Source organism: Alligator mississippiensis, chromosome 3 (genome assembly GCF_030867095.1).
Source record: "Alligator mississippiensis isolate rAllMis1 chromosome 3, rAllMis1, whole genome shotgun sequence".
Classification (NCBI taxonomy): Eukaryota; Metazoa; Chordata; order Crocodylia; family Alligatoridae; genus Alligator; species Alligator mississippiensis.
In genome coordinates, this window is record NC_081826.1 from 44,565,640 (window position 1) to 44,586,154 (window position 20,515).

The 20,515-nt window shown below is 42.9% G+C and overlaps 1 non-coding gene across 5 annotated transcripts in view; it reads left to right on the forward strand.

Moving 5' to 3' along the window:
- The window catches only part of LOC102563143 (uncharacterized), a 92,855-nt gene that overhangs the window by 11,366 nt on the left and 60,974 nt on the right, over positions 1-20,515 (forward strand). For all 5 annotated transcript variants that reach the window (XR_002092886.2, XR_002092888.2, XR_002092889.2 and 2 more), the window contains one exon: positions 17,331-17,410. This is a non-coding gene — a transcript (uncharacterized LOC102563143). The remainder of the gene's footprint in view (positions 1-17,330; positions 17,411-20,515) is intronic.

Below are 20,515 nucleotides of genomic sequence, written 5' to 3' on the forward strand. Positions count from 1 at the left end.
GCCTTCTTCCAGTCTTCAGGCATTTCACCAGTGCGCCAGGAGTTCTCAAAGTTCCGTTCCAGGGGGTGAGCTATGATGCTAGCCAGCTCTTTGAGTACCCTGGGGTATAAACTGTCAGGGCCGGCTGACTTGAAGGTGTCCTGCCTCTCAAGGTGATCCTTCATAAGGTCAGCATTGATGGAGGATAAGGAATCTCCCTTACCCAGGCCTCCCTGTCCCATAATGGGCAGGGGCATCCCACAGGACTGGTGAAAGACCAACGCAAAGTACCCGTTTAGCAAGTTGACTTTTTCCTGGGTGTCATTGTCAGTTGTCCCATCTGGTTTAGCAGGGGTCCAATGTTGCCTTGCTTTTTCTCCGGCTCCCCACATATCTAAAAAAGGGCTTTTTATTGTCCTTGATACTTGTAGCTAGTTGGAGTTCCGTCACAGCCTTGGCTTTCCTGGTTCGCCCCCTACAGGTCCGGACCGGTGCATAGTATTTCTCCTTGGAGGTGGATCCAGTTCTCCATCCTTTGTAGGTCTGTCTTTTTAGATGCAGGAGGTTGGTCCGCTAGTTCCCTGGAGAGCCAAGGGGCTGCTTTGCCCTTTTGCTGCCTGTCCTCTAAGATGGGATAGACTTTGCTTGCACATCCAGGATCGCTCCCTTGAGGAGCACCACTCATCCTGAACTCCCCTCTCCTTTGGGTTGTGGCCCTTCAGGGCCTCCCTGACAAGCCTCCTGAGCTTGAAAGTCAGCTTTCCTGAAGTCGAGGACTTCTGTATTGCTGACTGACTTGCTAGCGTTACGGTAGATGGTGAAGGTGATCAGCTCGTGGTCACTGTCACCCAGCTTCCCTTTGATCATTAGGTTGCTGATTAAATCGTCCCCGGTTGCCAGAACCAGGTCGAGCAGCGCTTTACCTCTTGTTGGCCCATCAACTTCTTGCATCAGATAGAGCTCATCCACGCACGAGAAAAAGCTTTGTGACCACTTGGATTTGGCTGAGCGCTCTTCACACGAGATGTCTGGGTAGTTGAAGTCTCCCATGACAACCATGCACCGGGAGCATGCAGCCTCAGCCAATTCACTGGTGAGGTGAGGGGGAACTGCTGGACACCAGAGAAGCTAAGCAGGTCCCCTGGCGGCTGCATCAGTGGCAGCAGAAGCAGCCCTGCTCGGAAACTGCATAATGGCTGGCCCCTTCTGGCTAGAAGGGTGGGAGCGAAGCATGCGAGCTGGGTGAGGTACAGTTTCATAGATTTCATAGACATCAGGGCTGGAAGGGACCTCGGAAGATCATTGAGTCCAGCCCCCTGCCCAAAGGGCAGGAAGTCAGCTGGGGTCATAGGATCCCAGCAAGATAAGCATCCAGTTTGCTCTTGAAGGTGTTCAATGTAGGCGCTTGAACCATCTCCGGTGGCAGGCTGTTCCAGACCTTGGGGGCTCGGACAGTAAAGAAATTCTTCCTTATGTCCAGCCTGAAACAATCTTGCAGTAGTTTATAACCATTCAACCTAGTCGTCATCCCTTGGGGCACTCTGGTGAACAAACGTTCCCCCACATACTGGTGGTCACCCCTGATAAACTTATAGGTGGCCATCAGATCACCCCTGAGCCTGCGCTTTTCCAGGCTAAAGCGCCCCAGGGCTCTCAGCCTGTCATCGTAGGGTCTGCTTCCCTGACCTCTGATCATGCGCGTGGCTCTTCTCTGGACTCTCTTAAGCTAATTGGTGGGTGCTCACAGGCCAAATGAAATTGCCTGGTGGGCCATATTTTGCCCACCCGTGATATAGGAAGTTTGTTTATTGTTTTGCATAGGCTGTTCAGCTACAAGTATTATAAATGAATCTTTCTGTAATTTGGAAGAGAAAAAATACGAAGTACGCTCTCAGGCAGTTGTACTTAATGTATTTATCACCTTTATCGAAAAAGGTAAGACAGCGTCCAAAAGCTCTGTCTGATTGAGTAAACAATGCATCACACCAACTGGTCAGGAAAGAAGAGGCATACCTGGAACCGTTATAAAGACAAAACTTTATTTTACGTTGGAAGTATTTTTTTTAAGTTTCCCTGAAGGGGTACATAATATTAGTAACGTCTGTTAAAGTAATGGAGTGCAATACCTTAAAACAAAAGGTCCCAGTGCACTTGCTAATATCTCTTATGGCTTTAATAGGTCTGGAATGATTTACAAAGCAAAGCTTCTGGACAAATTTTTTCAGTTCTGCATGTAAAGGGAGCCTGTTTGTCTTTGTGTGTGTTTATATATGCCCATGGAAATTATGATCTAAATATGGGTACAGTACTAAAACATAGCCATATATGCAGAACAGAATAATAGAGTGAAGAATGCAAGGCACTTGCATTCTACCATTTACTGTACACAGAAAATGTATATTGTATAGGCTGTGTTAAATTCTGTCTTGACCATAGAAGGACTGTATAGAAATTGCCCCATTTTCCCAAGGCATTTTCATGGATAAGGAACAGTATGAGAAAAGAGTTAATTGAATCCAGAGTTTTCAGCAAGCCTACCAGTCTTGTTGAAAGCTCAGGCGCTTCCAATATAATAAAATAGAGGGAGCTTATAAAAGATTCTGTGAATTGACATGCTTGTACCAGTAAGCTCATCACTTTACTTCAGGATTCTTCCAGAGCCTTGTAGATGGTGACTTTTGTCCTAGCACTTCAACCCTATTCTTAGTATCTCATCAGTGACTTTTCCTCCCGCTCGTTTTTTCCATTCTTAGTTGATTTGTCACGGTGCTTTGCCCTGGGTTCTTTGTCTCTGTTTCACCTTATGCCATTGCATACATTTGGCAGCCACTGCTAGCTACATGGTTGTGATTCACCAGTCTACCTATTCATTCCTAACCTCTCCTATTTCAATGCTATTTATATCTCTGGGTGTCTCGTTGACACCTGGATTTTTCCTTGAGAATTTTCACTCACATCGCAAAACAGAACTCCTCTATGTTCCTTTATTACTCTCGTATGCCAGGATTCTCCCTGGCAAACTCTCGCTGTTTGACTCTAACTGGACTTATTTTGCATCCTGTTGAAATGGCAGAATGTAAAGCAATCTTTGCAATACCTGGGGCTCAGCCCATGTAGCACAATGGAAGTCAGGTCTAAGACCTGGAAGTTAATATACCACTCCCTGGGAAGATAGTTGCTGGCATGTTCCCTTTTCTGTTTCATTTGTGATGAAGTATTGTCAGTGGCTTTTCCTTTTTTAGCTATAGCACTTTTACTATTTTCCTCTGCTGACATAAGTTTGTGTTAGACATTTCTATCATTGCATGTTAATCCATATTTTCATTAACTTGGCCTATCCAAAAGGCCATCAATATGGAACAAGCAAGGCAAAAGTCTGTGTGTAGTGGGGGAGAATACTACACACACACAAAATGAAAGCAGTTATAATTAAATTCCCATATAAAATTGATCCTGCTCTCGTTATACTTTTCAAGTTTGCTTAAAGGTAATAGGAATAGGGCACAATGATGGTTGAAGAGAATGATATTACTAGAGAGACAGTAGCCCTGGAGAGATTTCTGATGTCAGTCCCATATTTCATCTGCTTGTTTATTTGCTCTTATGCAGCCCGGCCTTAACTTCTTTTAGTGAATGCCCTAGTGTTCTTTGTTTTATGCAGAGACTACAAGGCTCTATTTCAGGCAGTATATTTTCCCCCTCTCATAAACCCTTATGGCACTGTTGAAGCACATGTTCTCTTTTGACTTCAGCCAAAGGCATGTGCTAACTCCTAATGCTTAGAGACAGGCACTCAGGAAATTAGAGAGAATGGAGTGGATTTTCACCCACCATTTTATTTCAGCCTATGACTTCTGAATAGATCCTCACATCCCTATAGCTACTGATTTAATGTGCTTATTATAGAAAATCATGAACAAACATGATATTTTCATCTCTCACATTGCTCACTGTGGCTCTTTGCCTTTCCCCCACCCTGTGTCTGATTTCCTAGTTAAATGGTAAGCTCTCTGAAACAGGGAATGTTCCTTTCTTGGTACTTCTACTGAGCCATAAACTACACGGCCACTTCTGCTTTTTGGCGTATTGGAAACCAGGAGAGTTACCAATGGTACAATGTTTCCACAGTTCAAGGTAGCAACGCAAACTATGAATTTACAGTTTTAACAATATCTAGACCGGGGTAGGCAGTGTTTTTTGGCCGGAGTGCCAAAAACCCCCACAATGCCTACCTTGGAAGTTGCCGGAGTGTCGGCGTGCCAGAAAACAAAACAAGGGCAGGGGCTACATGGCAGGATGCCCTGCTTGTACCCCTTGCCCCCCACCCAAAGCACCTGCCCCCCAGCCCTGCTGCCTCTTGCCCCCCACCCAAAGCCCCTTTTCCCCAGCTATGCTCGTGCCCCATGCCCTCCACCCAAAGCCCCTGCCCCCCAACTCGGGCTCCATGGCTATCAGCAGCTACCCAGTACCTGGGCCAGCTGCAAACATGTGCTGCCTGTCTGCCCTGGCCCGGCATCAGCCCTGGCCCCAGCTGCCTCTGGGCTCTGGGGAGGCGGCAGATACCAGCAATGCTCCTTGCTGTGCTGCCCTCGTCACTGCTTCTGCAGAGCAGCGTTGGAACCCAGTGTGGCAGGGCATAGCGGAGGGCACAGAAAGCTGCCTCTCCAAGCTCCCTGCTGCCCTGGCCACACTTCCCCTGCAGGCAGGGGCAGCAGCAAGGGGCACAACCCTGTGTTCTGCCCACGCTGCTCCCATGTGCACAGGGGAAGTGTGACCTGGGCAGCGCGGAGCTTGCAGCAGCAGGCAGCTTCCCTGCCTGGCCCCTCTGTGCACTGCTGCTTCGGGCCGCACATGCTGCACTGCTGGCCCTGCTGCCCTCTCATGAGCCCTCCGGACCACAATGTGTGCGATCTGGAGCGGCAGCACACAGAGGGGCCACACAGGGAAGCTGCCTGCTGCTGCTAAATCCACGCTGCCTGGGAAAATGGCCTCGCATGCCATGCTCAGCACACGTGCTGGGGGTTGCCAACCCCTGATCTAGACCAATAGGCTGGTGGTAAGTACACACAGAATTGGAACAGGATATAAGCAAAAGGCCTCCAGAAAACCACCTTTCTGCTGTTTGAGCAAATGCAGTTTAGATTGTAAAGCAGGTCTGTCCAAGTTCTGGATGGCAGGGGGCTGCACACCACATGGGTTGCAGACCATGAGGTCCTCCCCACTGCCTGACCCTCCCCTTGCATCCCTTAGCTGTGCAAGCAGTACAGACAGCCTGACTGTCCTCCCACAATCTGCTGCTTGTGCAGTATAAGTGGCCCATCTCTTCCAGCCAGTGTGTAGGTTGACCTCTTTCCTGGGCATGTATGCAGCACAGGCAACCTGACCCCTCTATGGCCCTGTGGGCAGCCTGCTTTTCCCACAGCTATGTGCACAGTGCCTTTCCACTATCCCCAGGAATGGGGGCAAGAACCGAGGCTGGAGAAGGGAGGTAGTGACTGGATGGGAGCCTGAGCTGCATGGTAACCCCTCATGTGCTGCCAGTTGCACAGCCATGTTATACAGTACAAAATGGTAAAACTGCAGCACTAAACTGAGTCCAAGGAACTTTGATTATTAGAAGCATATTGCCATTATTTTTTTTGCTGGTTAGCAGAGCTTGTGTTTTAGTGGACCGTTACCTAATGCAAAGGGTTCAGTGTAATTCTGTTTCAGTTCAGTTATTCTGGAACTGTGGCACTTGATTAGAGCATTCCCACTTTTTTGCTTCTGTGCTACCCAGGAGGCTTTCATGTGCTTCTCTACTTTTCTTTTTGAAAGCCATTTCATTTCATAGGTTTTCTAGACAGTTTTTGACAAGAGTAAGACTCAAGTCAATATATATGTAATCTACAAGAAGTCCCACCCCCCTGGTTAGTCGACTGTTTCAAGCTGTTTCTGAAATTTTTTATCTGGAGAATCAGGGTTATTGAAGGTAAATTAACTAGTCAGGGGTGTGTTCTTTGAACCCACAGATTAGGCTTTACTTTAATGAAGTAAAGCCTATGATTCATGGGACTACTTAAAAAGGTAAGCATTCAGCTTCTTAAAATTGTTACAGGGGTGAACCTTTAAAGTACAGCCAGTCAAAAAGCCCAAGGCTGAATTGATTCAATCTTCACAGGTTAGTCTAAACTGCGTAGATTGAATGATGAGCAGGTGAACAGACATTAACTTTTGATTCTGGAAATGCAGCCACATTCCTGCAGTGGTCCAGGCCAGAAGCTGGAGGGTACTAGACTATGCCTCCCTGTTTGGCTGGAGCAGACAGCTTGGGCCAAGTCTAGCCTGCCCACCCTGTGAGGGTGAGGGCTTGTGGGGGAGGTGCAAAGCATCCTGGGATGCTGGGGGACTGTGAGTTAACTTGAATCTGGAGGAGATCTGGAACAGAAGTTCAATAAACTGATTTAACCTAAATCAGGTAAGTCTGATACTACATCCATCCAGGTTTATATTAAATTAGTTTTGGCCATTTGGAAAGTGGTTTATGTGCACTGAACTTCTGTTGTGTTACAGATTTGAACCAATTTCCAATCACTTATATTGGTTTATGTGTAATTTCAGGCCCTAGCCCCAGTTATTTCATCTAGGAACTTAATCCAGGAAATTTACAACTTTATTTCTCAAGATCGAGATATGCATACCTGTTGTAGTTTTTCATCTATTAGGAAGGACTAACAAAATTTACCAATTTAAAACTATGTATTCATTAAGAGCTACTTTTATCCTTTGACTAATATTTTTTAAGTTGATTCACTTTTCTCAATGCCTAATGCATCATAGGGTAAAATAAAGCTATACAAAACTCTAATTTTTCATTCATAAATCAGTTTGTTTATTACTTATGGAGTTAGTTGCTTCAGAGATGGGAAAAAACCTCATTCATTCTGAATACTGGATGGAAATGTGATCTTTTAAAGGTTAAATCTGAACATGCTAAAGATATATTTAAGGCATACACACAAATCTAGTTGTGGCCTGTAATAGTCACATTAGGGGGGAAAGTCTAGGAGAAAATCAGTATGTGTCACCTTTGTAAGCTAGGAAAAGAGAATGGTTAACCTCTGGTTTTAACGGCAGAAATGAAACTTGTGCTTCTTCTTAGGAACAAAGTTGTTGATGCTAGAAAATGAGATGGCATTGAAATGTGTGGTGTTCTATTTAATTCATGAACTGTAACATGATAAAGTGCTTAGATTGCCTGATTTTGAAATTTGAGGTCTATGACTTATAGCACCGTTATTCACATTTAAATTATTTTCTAATTCATCAAAGAAAATGAATGCTGAAGCTGAGCATGTTAAAGATCAGAGGGGGAAAGTGCCTATATTCAGCTATACTATAGGCTGTTGTTGATCTCTTCAGTCAGTGAGACAGAACAGTAATTGATTCTAGTCATTCCTTCTGACTCAATAAGCTTTTAACTTGCATGGTGAAAGGTGAATGCTTTATTTTCACGTTGTGCAAGAATGACAGTGGTTTTGCTCTTCTTATCTAGTCTCAAATTGGCATCGTACACCTTTTATATTTGCTGTTAATTCTCTTCGTGTATCAAATAAAGTACAGGAAATACGTTGCCTTCTAAAAATTACTGGAGTTAAATACTGCATATAGCATCATTTATCATAATTTTCCTGTAGGGGACATAAACATCAACCACACGATTTTTGTGTTGTGTAAGGAAGAAGACCATATTTCATAGATTTTAATGGAGAATTATAGAAGTTAAGGAAAATTTAAAATAAAGATCTTGAAAATAGCTGCTTACTTACATGATGGCTGTTTCCCTCCATTTGTAGGCATTCGTTCCTTATTTCAGCTCTGAGTGATGCTTTTCATTATTCAAGTAGTTACTTGCCTCTCTAAAGCAAGTGTTGATAAAGTTTTGTTTGTACTTTTTATATTGACCAAGCTGTCTGGTCATTAATGGGAGGCACTAAAACCTTTGGCAGTATTTTGTCACTTTTTCTAGCAATGGAGAATAGAGATATCTCATTTTTTTTCGCTGCAGGAATCTAATATTTTCAGTAAATTATTTCACTGAACAAAAATCCTGTAATCTAAAAATGCAGGCATTATATATGGGAAGAGAGAGCTGAGAGCCCAGTAAGGGAGAGAACACTTCTGTTATTTTCTCTCTCAGACCAAACTTAGGCCTTGATCCAGTGAAGTACTTAAATATGACTTTGTACAAAAGTTACAACTAGAAGTTTGGAAGGTTAGATCGGGTTAAAAATGGTCACTGATCTAAGGTAAGTTGGGGTAGGGGAGAGGTGGCTGGGATGGGGTTTGTGGAGGGTCTTGAGGGGATTGGGGGATCGGGGTCCACAAAAGGGATGGGGTCCAGGAGGGTTTGATAGGATTGGAGGTGCTAATGGGATCTGCAGGGGACAGGGGGTTTGACAGGATTGAAGTTCTTCAATCTCTTGGACCCCCTGCCCTGAGATGAATATATTGCCCCGATCCCACCCACCCCTTTGCCCACCACCCCTTATTTCATTGGCTCTTGGCACTAGTAAACACTGGCAAAATTGGCACCAGGAGCAAGTTGGAGGATCAAGAGGTCTGGTGGGCTCTGGGGAGACTGGCTGGGCTGTGTGGGACGGTTGCCCATCTGGGAGTTGGGAAGGAGGCGGGAGGGCTAAAAATAGCCTGGTGCTGGGTGGGGGGGGGGCGTGTAGGAGACGTGCAGCCCCAGGGCTGGGGTCAGTGGCTGACTTTCCCAGTCCTTGGGCTGTGCTGGGAATGTGTACAGAAATTCAGTTAGTTTGATCCTGCTGTAATCATCTAAATCAGTGCACTTTCAAGGTACAGTTAATTTAGATTTGGTTGGCTATTTTTGACCAATCTAATCTTCCTGGAACTTCTGTATATTTCTCACTTAGATCGACCTCATTAGGTCGATCTAAGGTCTGCACATGGGTGAACTAAGTTAAATTGGTTGGCCATTTTTAACACGATCTAACCTCCCTGAACATCTGTATGTACCCTGTGTGTTTAATTTTAAGTGCAAGGGCAATGACTGGTACTTACATTAAGTACATGTTTTTCTAGATCTAGGACTTAGGAAATCTGTGGCATATGTCTAAGGGTTTAAGCAGACATTCATAGATTCATAGATTGGAAGGCCTTGGAAGATCATTGGGTCCAGCCCCCTGCACCATGCAGGAAATAGAACGGGGGGTCAGGTGACCCCAGAAAGGTGACTGTCTAGTCTCCTCTTTAAGATTTCCAGGGTAGATGATTGTACCACCTCTGGATGGAGCTTATTCCACAGTCTGGACACTGTGAAGAAGTTTTTCCTAATGTTGAGCCTGAATTGATCTTCCAGGAATTTGTGGCCATTACTCCTGGTTTTCCCCTCGGGTGCCCTGGTGAACAGTTGGCCCTACCCTCCCATTTGTTTTCCTCCTGTTCTCTATGTACCAAAAGAAGGACTTTTTGTTGTCCTTGATTCCCATTGCTAATCTAAGTTCAGTCACCGCTTTAGCCTGTCTTATCTGTTCCCTGCAAATGCGGGCCGTCGTGGAATAGTTCTCCTTGGGGCCTGTCCCAAACTTCCATTGTTTATAAGCCTCTTTCTTCTTTCTTAAGAGGACCATGATTTCCCTGTTTAGCCAAGAGGGCTTTCCAGCCCTTCTGTTACCTTTTCTCTGCATGGGAATGGACTTCCTTTGTGCTGCAAGGATCATATCCTTAGGGAACAACCACTGTTTGTGCATACCTTTTGCCTTTGGTTCCTGGTCCCAGAGCAGTTGCCCTACTAGTAACCTAAACTTGTTGAAATTTGCATTTTTGAAGACCAAGACTTCAATCCGGCTATCTGATTTGTCTGCCTTACGTTGGACAGTCAACATGGTGGTTTAATGGTCGCTGTCACCCAGACTTCCCTCTATATTTAAGTCGGTCACCAGGTTGTCTCCTTTGGTCAGGACCAAGTCTAGCAGAGTGTCACCTCTGGTTGACCCATGCATCTCCTGAGTCAGGAAGAGCTCCTCAACACAAGTCAGGAAGGATCGTGACCTTTCCAACTTGGCCCAGGGTTCCTCCCAGGAGATGTCTAGATAATTAAAAACACCCATGATGACCATGTCATGTGCACAGGCAGCTTCAGTCAATTCTCGGGTGAACTCCAGATCGAGTTCCTCCCCCTGATGTGGTGGTCTGTAGTATACACCTACCTTTAGGTCTCTCTTGCTGCGCCTCGCCCCCCCCCCCCCCCAACAAACTTGAGCCAGAGGGTTTCAAGCTGTCCATTTTTGTTAATTTTGTAGTGCTACAAAGTTTGTATCATTACAAAAAATAGAGCACTATGGGTAGGCACATGTATGGAGGTCCCTGGCTGGAGTGCAGCAAATTTGCAAGGAAAGCCATGGCCTAATAGGGGGCTGCGGGTACCCTGTCTCCCCATTCCCCCTATCCAGGTCTCTACTCCCTTCCCTGCCCTCCTACAGGCAAACCAGGGCTCCTGTAGGGTGGTGAGCAGCTCTCATAGCTGATCCCAATTCAGCTGACTGGAAAGACTGGAAAGGGTCTGGCCCAAGGGTCTGGGACAGAGCCACCGTTTGTTTGCTTCTGCCAATCAGCTGACTGGTGTGACTGGACAAAGGTGCTGTACACTGGGAGCCCAGACCGCTTTCTGCTAGGTAGGCCAATCTCCTTCCACTCTCCTTCCACCTTGGAAGGGAGGGGGAGGAGGAGCAGGGGACCATGGGCTATTGGTGGACAGGAATACCTATCCATACGTTAAATGCCCTGCTGTTTTAAACAGCAACTTTTTTTGTCTAGATTTTGTCCACCATTTTTGGGCCAGATTGGACATTATTTTAGTAGAGAAAAAAGCCTGAATGTATGTTCATAGGCTTTACGTCACATTAAAACAGTGGATAAAGCAAAACAAAAGTAATATCTGTCTAAGCCCTGATGATGCACAGCAGTAAAACCTTATTCAAATAAGGTAAAATTCTAAGCCATATGTATAAAAAAGAGTCAGAAGTGTAAAGAAAAAAAAGGAAAAAGAAGTGTGTTTGAAAAAGAAGCTCCTTATGTTGTGTGGCTTCTGTAGAATTATGATACATAATTCTATGTAGACTTCTCCCCTTTATACATTGAATAAAATATTACTGTTCATATGCAAATACCATGTAAGCAGCATATGTTTTAGATATTAGATTTATTACATGAATTGATATGTGAGAGGAACTTTCCACATAGCCTAACTCACCTATATGATACTATTTGGACATGTAGACTGCTTACAGACATTAAAACAAAACAAAACATGCTTTACTGGAAGAAGTAGCATGTTAGTTCAACCTTTCTGCACAGCATTTTGTATAGATTGGGCGCTTCAGCAGGGCTTTTTGGTGCTTTTATCTAAATCTGATTCATCCTGTCTTTATATCAAAAAATATGTAAATTTCACAAATCCTTGATCGGGTTGGAGCTTCTAGGTGCTGTTAAAATAGATAATAAATCATAATAATAATGAATAGCAATTTTTCTGTGTTGCATAAAGACCCCAAATCAGAAAACAATTTTCAGTTAAGCAGTGGTGCCCAACCTCTGGCCCATAGGGTTGTGTCATCTGGCCCCCAGGGCTCCCCAGGGATTCGACAATTCGGTGGCCAGGGATTGGTGGCAGCATTAATTGCTGCAACTTCCAGAGCTGTGGCAATTAATGCTGCCCCTGCTGCTCTCCCACCAAATTTCTGGACCTGTTGGGAACTATATGGGTTGGATGACACGGCGAATGTTCTGGTGCCTATTATTGGTCTGTGGTCAGATCTAGCATGCAGAGTTTGGCCAGCATGTGGGAGACCAGAACTGGCATGTGGGGCTGGGCTGATGTGTAGGGTTGCTCAGAGGCCAAATTTGGTGCATGGGGCCAGGTTGAGAGCTGGATTGCACCCTGAGCACTGACCCCATGTTAGATCTGCTCTACAGATGAGCCCTGTGCTACTCAACTGGCCCACAGGGCTGGAAGATGAGCACTACAGTAATTAAGGGTCACAATATTTAATTTTTTTTTCATAACTTCATTTTACAAATCTTTTCTTTGAACACAAATATCCATTGTTGAAGAAAAGTTTGTACAAATTCATACAATTATATTTTGAACCTGCTTCTGCTTCCACTCAGGTTTATGACAAACTACACTGGATGTGGGGAATGGGAAGGACCTGAGGACCTGTTTGGTTTTGTGTGTGTCATTGTCGTCTTTTTTTTCCCGGCAAATTTACATCATTTTGAACATTTTTACTTAAATCTTGTTAAAATTCTTCTAATTTTTTCTCTATGAAGTAATCATTGCCCAAACAGATTTTGCACCTTATGAAAATGAGTAAATCGTACTAATCGAAGAGTTGAAATTTTGGTTACGGAGATTGTTTCATGATATTTGCAGCGTGCTGAATTTTGAAGTCACTTGAGAGAATGTATTGAATGGAATACTATGTAACAGGTGTCATTTCTAATAAGTAAAATCAGAGCTGCTGTAGTGTGTGTCATTGGCACTATACTTCTGACAATTAATGGAATATCTGCTTTGCCTAAAGCAGTGGTTCTCAGTCTTGAGGGAGACTTGCAGTACCTCTCATTAGACTCAAGGCACCTTTTGTAAAATGCCAGCTCAGAACTTTCACTCATGTTTTGACTACAGAAAAATAATAGAGAAATACTTTTGTTGCAGAGAACTCAGAAAGATCACAGCAGGTCAGAATTCCTATTTGATATCTCTGGGTTTATCTTGTGAATCACATGTAGGTGCTTGCACACCTAGCAGTGCTAATATTGTGCAGTACCCAGTGGCACTCTTAAAGTATCTCATGATCCCTTGGTTGAGAATCACTGCCCTCAAGTGATAAGGACTTATTATTTGAAAATAGCTGGATGTGGGTGTTAGCCCTGCTGTTGTCATTGAATTCTTACTTACCACTTCAGACAGCTAATGGTACAAGAATTTGGTTTCCCATTATAGGTGTATACATGTAGATGCATGTGTAAATTTTGAAGTTACAAGTTAGATAAAAGTATCTTAACATTTACTCTGTTATATTGACTTGCTGCAGGAGTTATTTTGTTCACTAATCTTTAATTTCTTTTCTATGAAAGAATTGACTACATTTAAACATTTAGTTATCTTTATAATTCAAAAATACTGTTTTAATATTTAAGCAACTTTTATAATTGAATCAAAACATTATACAATTTCAAATCTCATTTTCATGAAATTTTGCATGCTTGTATCTTGCAATATAGTGACTTTATTATTGTTATTAATCATTTACATAACACCATAAATGTACAAAGCACAGTTCTGTATGCTTTATAGTCCATATACTTCTTTTTTATTAATTTTTTTTAGTCATTTGCAGTATGTTTTTGTTGCATGAATGAAAGGAACTGTGTGATCTTCTAGACGACCAAAATAATATTTTTAAATTCCCATGAATGATAAAAAGAATGAATGTTTCAAGAGTAGCAAGTCGTGAGTTAAATCATCTCATGGTCAGATTTTGAATTCAGTGCTTTCTATTTCAAAATAAAAAATATCTTATTGACAATAGTGATATGACAACTTATTCTATGTGGTTACTACTGATGGATAAAACAGAAGCAGAAAAGAGAGAATGTGTCGTTGTGTGGTGCAAGCCCTCATACAACGTAATTGTGGAAAGAGAAAGATGAGAAAAAATGAAAAGAAATTGAAAAAAAACAATTAAAAAGCTTTTTCCTTTGAAAAACCAGATGTAAGATAAACAAACAAACAAAAAAACCATTCTCTCCCATGATTTACTTTTGAGGCTTTTTTTAGAAACTTGAGAGTTGACCATTGATTTCAAATGGTCTGAAAATAATGCTTAAATGTTAGGGTCATTTTTTCAGCAGGGCATAAAAGAACAATAGTAGTATTACACATTCAAATTCCAGGGACCTGCAAAGTGTTCAGAGTATACACAATATATTCTGCAGAATTCAGGTTAAATGAAGAAACACAGAAAAAGGGTTCAATACTATATCAGCTGAAGTAAGTGGGAGATGGAACTGATTCCTACTTTGTTCAATAAGGTTAAACTATGTGAATTATTTTAGGATGGCCATTTCAGTTTTAAATGGAAATGAGAATATTTTCTTTTTAAAGTGTTTTTAGTCATAAAGGCTCCAAGCTTTTTCTTTGTAGAAATCTGATGGTAACATTTGAAACCATTCCTACAGCAAGATTCATAAATAATAAATATTATCTCTTATTAATCCATATTTTAGTTTAACTCTGGCTCATAGCAAGTTACTTCCTCAGGGAATGAAGAATTCTTTACAAGGGAAGGTGATGAGCCACAGTCCCTTAGGAACTAAATTGTGAAAACAATCTTGGTTTTGTACATGCTAATATAGATCTGTTATTCCCTTTCCACATCTATCACAACACATTTTAAATTGTGGCTGATCTTTTATGCAAATAGCTGTCTTATTAGACATTGCGGCTGTATGTGCTAATGTCTCCATGGGTTTCTTGGGAGTTTGCTATCTAACCATCAAAGCGGTAGAAATGAATGATGATTACTGCATAGCTTTGAAGAACAAAGAAAAGTCACATTATTTTAGAGGTTCTAGATGCCTGAGTCAGTGACAGTTTGAGCCACACAGATGAGCAGGAGTGTCTTGGTAGCTCATATTAAGTAGGCCAAATGTGCTTTTAACTAAAGGGAAATAATTTTGTCTGCATACTCTTGTTGCTTTTTATTGGCATTACTAAAACTGCAAGCATTTTTCACAGCTGATATTTTGTTACAAAACACAACTAGACCATTGAAATAGCAAAAAATAAGTTAAAACTTGTTTTTTACAATAGAAGAAAGTAGGCCAAGAACTAGTTTTGCTACATAAAATGTATATTTTCCATTTGGAAAGTTGTAACATTAACTTTATTTTCATGTATAGTTGCCATGGTATGAACATTAGTGGCAATCAGTTGCCTTTCCTCCTATTTGGGTTATGATTTAATAAACAATAGGAGTGTGACAGGGGTAAAAAAACCAAAACAAAACAAATAGATTCTTTTTTTCCTTAATATAATTCAATTCAGTATAAGCCATGGATATCTAATCTGGCCATTCACTGAGTTAAACAAGCAAAATGATTAAAAAGCTGTACTGATATTAATTTTAATCTAAACTGAGACTTCAGTACCATTCACTTGTACAGTTCTGTTTTTCCTGAATACTTTTACATTTACTTTATCGTGAACATTTAGTCACTGATTTGTAAACAGTGTAGTTCATTTTGAATCCCATGCTTCATGCCTTAAAACAAAGCTGCCCAACTTCTGAGCATCTGGGGGTCTTAGGGCCCCTGCCCGTGTTCTGTGCTGTATGACCCCTCTGCCCCTTCCTAGCTGTGGTTGGTCACTGCTGCATTGCAATAGCACATTGCTCTGCACAGGGCCCCTGGGTTTCCTTGAGCCCCTCCTGCTGTGGGCTACCTCAGCTAGAGGAGGGAGGGGCAGCCTGGAGACTCCTGCGGCAGCAGCAGGAGAGTAATGGGGTGAATGGCACATGGTTCAGCAGTTTTCTCTGGATTTGTGTAGCTGTCTGCACATTGGAAGACAAGGAAGTCAGAACCATAACCCCGATGATTCCCAAACACGCACATGGATTTTAAGAATCCTCCTAGGATGCAAGGCCACCCGTGTGGTGTTCATTCATCTCATTACCAGCCTTGAGGTCCTGCAGCAGTGGGATGGCTGCAGTAAGATACAGTCAATTTCTGGTCCTGAAACCCCCCAACTTTTCAGAGCCAGGCAAGTTAATATGGAATCCAGGAAAGTAACTATTCCCCTCTCTTCTGCACTGGTGAGGTCACATCTGGAGTAGTGTCCAGTTTTGCCCCCCTCCCCCCCAAAAAGAAATGGAAAAGTTGGAGACAGTCCAGAGGAGGGCAATGAAGATGGGTAGGGGACTGGGACATATGACTTCTGAGGAGAGACTGAGGTAACTGGGTATATTTAGTCTGCAGAAGAGAAGACTGAGGTGGGATTTGATAATTGCTTTTAACTACCTGAAGGGGGGTTTCAAAGAGGATGGAGCTAGACAGTTCTCAGTGGTGACAGATGACAAGGGGCAGTGTTTTTAAGTTGCAGCAAGGGAGGTTTAGGTTGGATAGATCTAATTGGGGATGATCCTGCTTTGAGCAGGGTGTTGGACTAAATGACCTCCTGAGGTCCTTTCCAGCCTTAATATTCTATGATTCCATGACACAAGTGCTATCCTACAGTGGAGTTATATAGTGCGCTGCAGTGTACATATAGATACTGACCAGGACTGGTTGGGGCACAAGGGCACTACAGTGCAGGGGCTGTTTGCTTGCGAATCCCCACACTGTAGAAACCATGTGCCTCAGCCAGCCCCTCTGCAGCAAATTGAGCTGAGGCGGAGCAGCCTCAGGCTGGCAGGCTAGCCCCCTGACCCCCTGGTAGCCAGAGCCATGCTGCCCTAGCATAATGTGCTGTGGTTCCAGGCAGATGTGTATGCACTGTGCCAGAGGTCAATAAACTCCTCCATGAACTATGCCAGATTTTTTTAATGATGCTAATTGCACGTGTAAGTAAGCCCAAAGACTATTCATCTCCGGGCTACTATATATAGGTGGGGGGAAGTCACCTTGTCCTCTTTCTTGCTCTCTAGAAAAATGATTTGGACTCTGAGGGACACAGGAAAATGAGAGAGAGCTTGTGGGGAGACAGTGAACTCCCTCTTCTGCTTTAGTGGAGGGGCATCGGTGGATGGAAGGGGCATTTTGCATTATGTGAACCTTTACATTGCCAGTGCTGTTGCTGGCTTATGTGCGTGAATGTCCTGATAGCTCATGTAGCTTATATTCTTGGACATGGTATAAAAGTTTCTAACCAGCAAAAATACCAGGCATGCACAAATGCACAGTTCTCTTAATGTCTTATTAAAGAAAAAGAGGTATATTAAAAGAATATTCAGCTGTATGAAATTTCATACTGGATTTCAGTGGGCTAGTTATAAATGATTATGCTGCATTTATTTTAGTTTGTGATTTAGAGTATTATCCATTTTGTAATATTAGTACACCGAATAGTTAAAAAAGGGTTATTTTGGAATTCATCCAGTAGTATTTATAATATTGATGATTAACTTCAGTATCTTATTCTACTATATAGATTTATACCGTTTGTGTGAAATTGTGTAAATGTTGCTTGTTAAAGAGTCTCTCTGATGTGCATAGAATGTATTGGTTTGTTGAGCTAATTCATTTTTAAGAATAATCATTTTTTCCTTCCCTATTCACAGTGGTTTAGGACTCAAAAAGATGGGTAGAAAAGATGCCTCTGCTGCAAGAAGTCCTGTTGAGCAATACCGGAAACAAATAGGTAAGTAATGCTGGAACTGTTACCTTTTGGGTTTCACCCTGTGTATGAGTCCCAGCCCAATCAGCAAAGCTGTCCTTCATAGAAAAAAGCAGGCATGGCCTTAAAAAGAAGATATATTTTATGTTTATAGGTGTCAGTAAAATCTTTAAAAGAAATGGTTCTATGATATTTTTTAAAGGACAGACTTTCATTATTGTCCTGTTTTTCCTTCAATCTGTATATGAATTTGTTTTTCTGACAATTTTAAACAGTAATGTTGCACAGTCCTGTTTGTTCTTTTATTAACTGAACACTTTTTAATAAAAGCAGTAACTATAACAATCTGTTTTTCCTCACATTTTTTCTGTAACAGCTCTTTTTGTGGAGAAATACAGAATGTTATGGAGCATGCACTAAACTGTATATAATACAGACAGAGATATCTATCTGTGACGGGGCAACTCCGTGGCCAGATCCCAAAGTGGCCCGCCCATCTGCCTAGGGCAGTCTGCTCTGACTTGCCTGTCACGACTTGGTTGTTAACTTGATCTATTAAGTAGGAGGCTTCCCATTCCTTGCCCCAATGCCAGGGGGCACTATCTGTGGCTCTGAACCTTCCCTACACTGTGGCCCATGCCTCACAGATGGCATCCAGATTATGATTACTTCCCCCGGCCTGAGGCCAGGGCAAACTCGGTCCATAATTGGGCTCCATTCATTCTCACACTCACTTTGCCTTCCATCTCACAGGTGGCCTCTTGCGTACTGCCTGTCCCAGGCCACACTCTAATGCCCTAGCTACTCTTGAGCAACCCCTCATGGGCTTTTGGGCTTAGTTACTCTCTCCCTGGTACCACCATGCAGTAGCTTCGGTTCCTGTGAGTTCCCGCAAGAGATGGTGCTCTCCCCTACCTTGGGGGTCTTCCCTTGGTGCTCTCCCCTACCTTGGGGGTCTTCAAGAAGAGACTGGACAAGCACTTTTCCTACCACGGGCAGGGGGTCAGATTCAATGATCTATTGAGGTCCCTTCCAACCCTAGCACCTATGAATCTATTAATCTTCCCCTACTACATGTGGCATAGCCTTAGACCAACACTGGGCTGCATTTGCCCCAAGCTCCACACCGGGCAACTCTACAGCATGACCCACCCTGGAGTCTCCTCATCATACTTGCAACTAGCTACTCACAGGGCAGGCCCTTGTGCTGGTCTTCAGGCTTACTCCCAGTTCGACCCTACTCAGCGCACTCCTGGACTGTCCTTAAGGCCTACTCGTAGTTCAGCCCTCCTCTGCGTGGGGCCTCACACCATGTCAATCAACTACCCCCTCTGGGGCCTCGGGGATCTCACGTCCCTGCTGGGCTCAGGCGCCTACAAATGAGCATACCTGGCCCCACTACTCCCACAGCTCTCACGATTATCCACCAGATGGTGGGGGCCGGGGTTAAGGCGCTCCTACCCACTTTTCACCAGGGAAGTTAACGGTCCTGGCATTTAGTTGAGACTGCCCTGCCACAGAGAGTCCTACCAGGCCTCCTTACCCTGGCAGGGTGCACTGCCACACTATCCTTTGCGGCCTAAATTTAAATGCTTAACTTTTAACCAGTTTTTGAAAATTCTCTGGCTTAAGTCTATTTTATTATTTTCAAGCAAGAGTGCTTAAAATGAATACATTAATCCATACTTAGTCACCTAGTTTTCCTACATTTGCTAAGCACCAGAAACCTCTTAAAAACAGTTTTATAATGTACATACTAATAGGAAAGAGTAAAGGTTATGTAGATGTTAACTTTGTCAGATCCTTATTTTTTTAATCTTTTACTTAGCAACCTAAATATTTTGAATTTATTTTTTTAAACACAGCAAGCTCCATTCATAATTACTTTACTTGAACATGGTGGAATGCTTTTCTTTCTCTTGGCCAGATAATAGTGGAATTCTCTGTACTACCCAGTACTGAGAAGTCAATGAGGTAGGATTCCTAGCCTCATTTCACAAAAGCAGTGAAACTGTTTGGACTCACCTTTTCCAATGAATATGCATTTCCTTTATGAGGCACCTCCAGGTTTCAGTGAAAGGCTCTTTCTGTCACTTAGGTTGTGCACTGATAATATAAAATTCTAGCTAGATGCACTGACTGATAGAATTAAGGCCAGCCCCTTTACCCAAATGGGAGAGAAAGGACTTCAGCTTCTCCAGATAAAAATTCCTTCTATGCAGCTAAGTGAAGAGATATTGTAGCTCAGCATTTTGTCATTCCCTCAGAATTCTGTCCCCGACTAACTGTCATAGGGCCCAGCATGTTTCCCTGTTCTTTATGACTAATTCAAGGTTCTGCCATTTTATAGATCCTCCACAGACAAAAGTAGGTTCAAAGATCTTTAAGGGCTGCTCAGGAAGAAGAGTCCTCGTTTACACAGGGCTGCTGCATGTTATTTTACCTGTGTAGGCATCTTCCAGCAGCCTCCAGTATTACGTGTATCAGTGTCCCCTCACTGAAAAATGGTGGCAGGCAGGGTGCTTTAAACCAAAGCTTGTTCTATGAGCTTTAGTTCAAAGCCCCCTGCCGTCATTTTTCAGTGTGGGGACGCTGATGCATGTGAGGCTCATGTGCTTTTAAATAGCACAGCTCACTAATTAAAGCACCTCCCCAACCACCCTGACTCTTGAAGCACATCTATAAGTGCCCTATATTTTAGAAAATAATTTTTTACTGGCAGGGGAACCAACTGTACGATAAAATGTATGGTAACTTACCCAAGTGGAACGTGGTGATAATGTGGATATACTGCTTCTGGTACCCAGGCTAGCTTGTTTAGAACTATATCAGGTATCCTTACCTGGCATTGCACATAACAAAGAATTTGTCTCTACCAGCTGGAATTAATACAGAAATCGTTCTTCTTCTTTCCACTACATTCCCATTACATTTCTTCATTTTTCAGTAGTGTTGAGAGTGGTGGTTATAGCCATGATGGTCTAGGAATTATGTGAATGGCAGGGATTTTTGTGGGTGATATCTTCTATGAGGCCAGCTGCATGGTTGGGATTAAGTCAGACAAGCTTTCAAAAAAAGCATTAGACCTGGTGAAGAATGGCTTGCATTTAAAATCTTGTCTAACTTTAT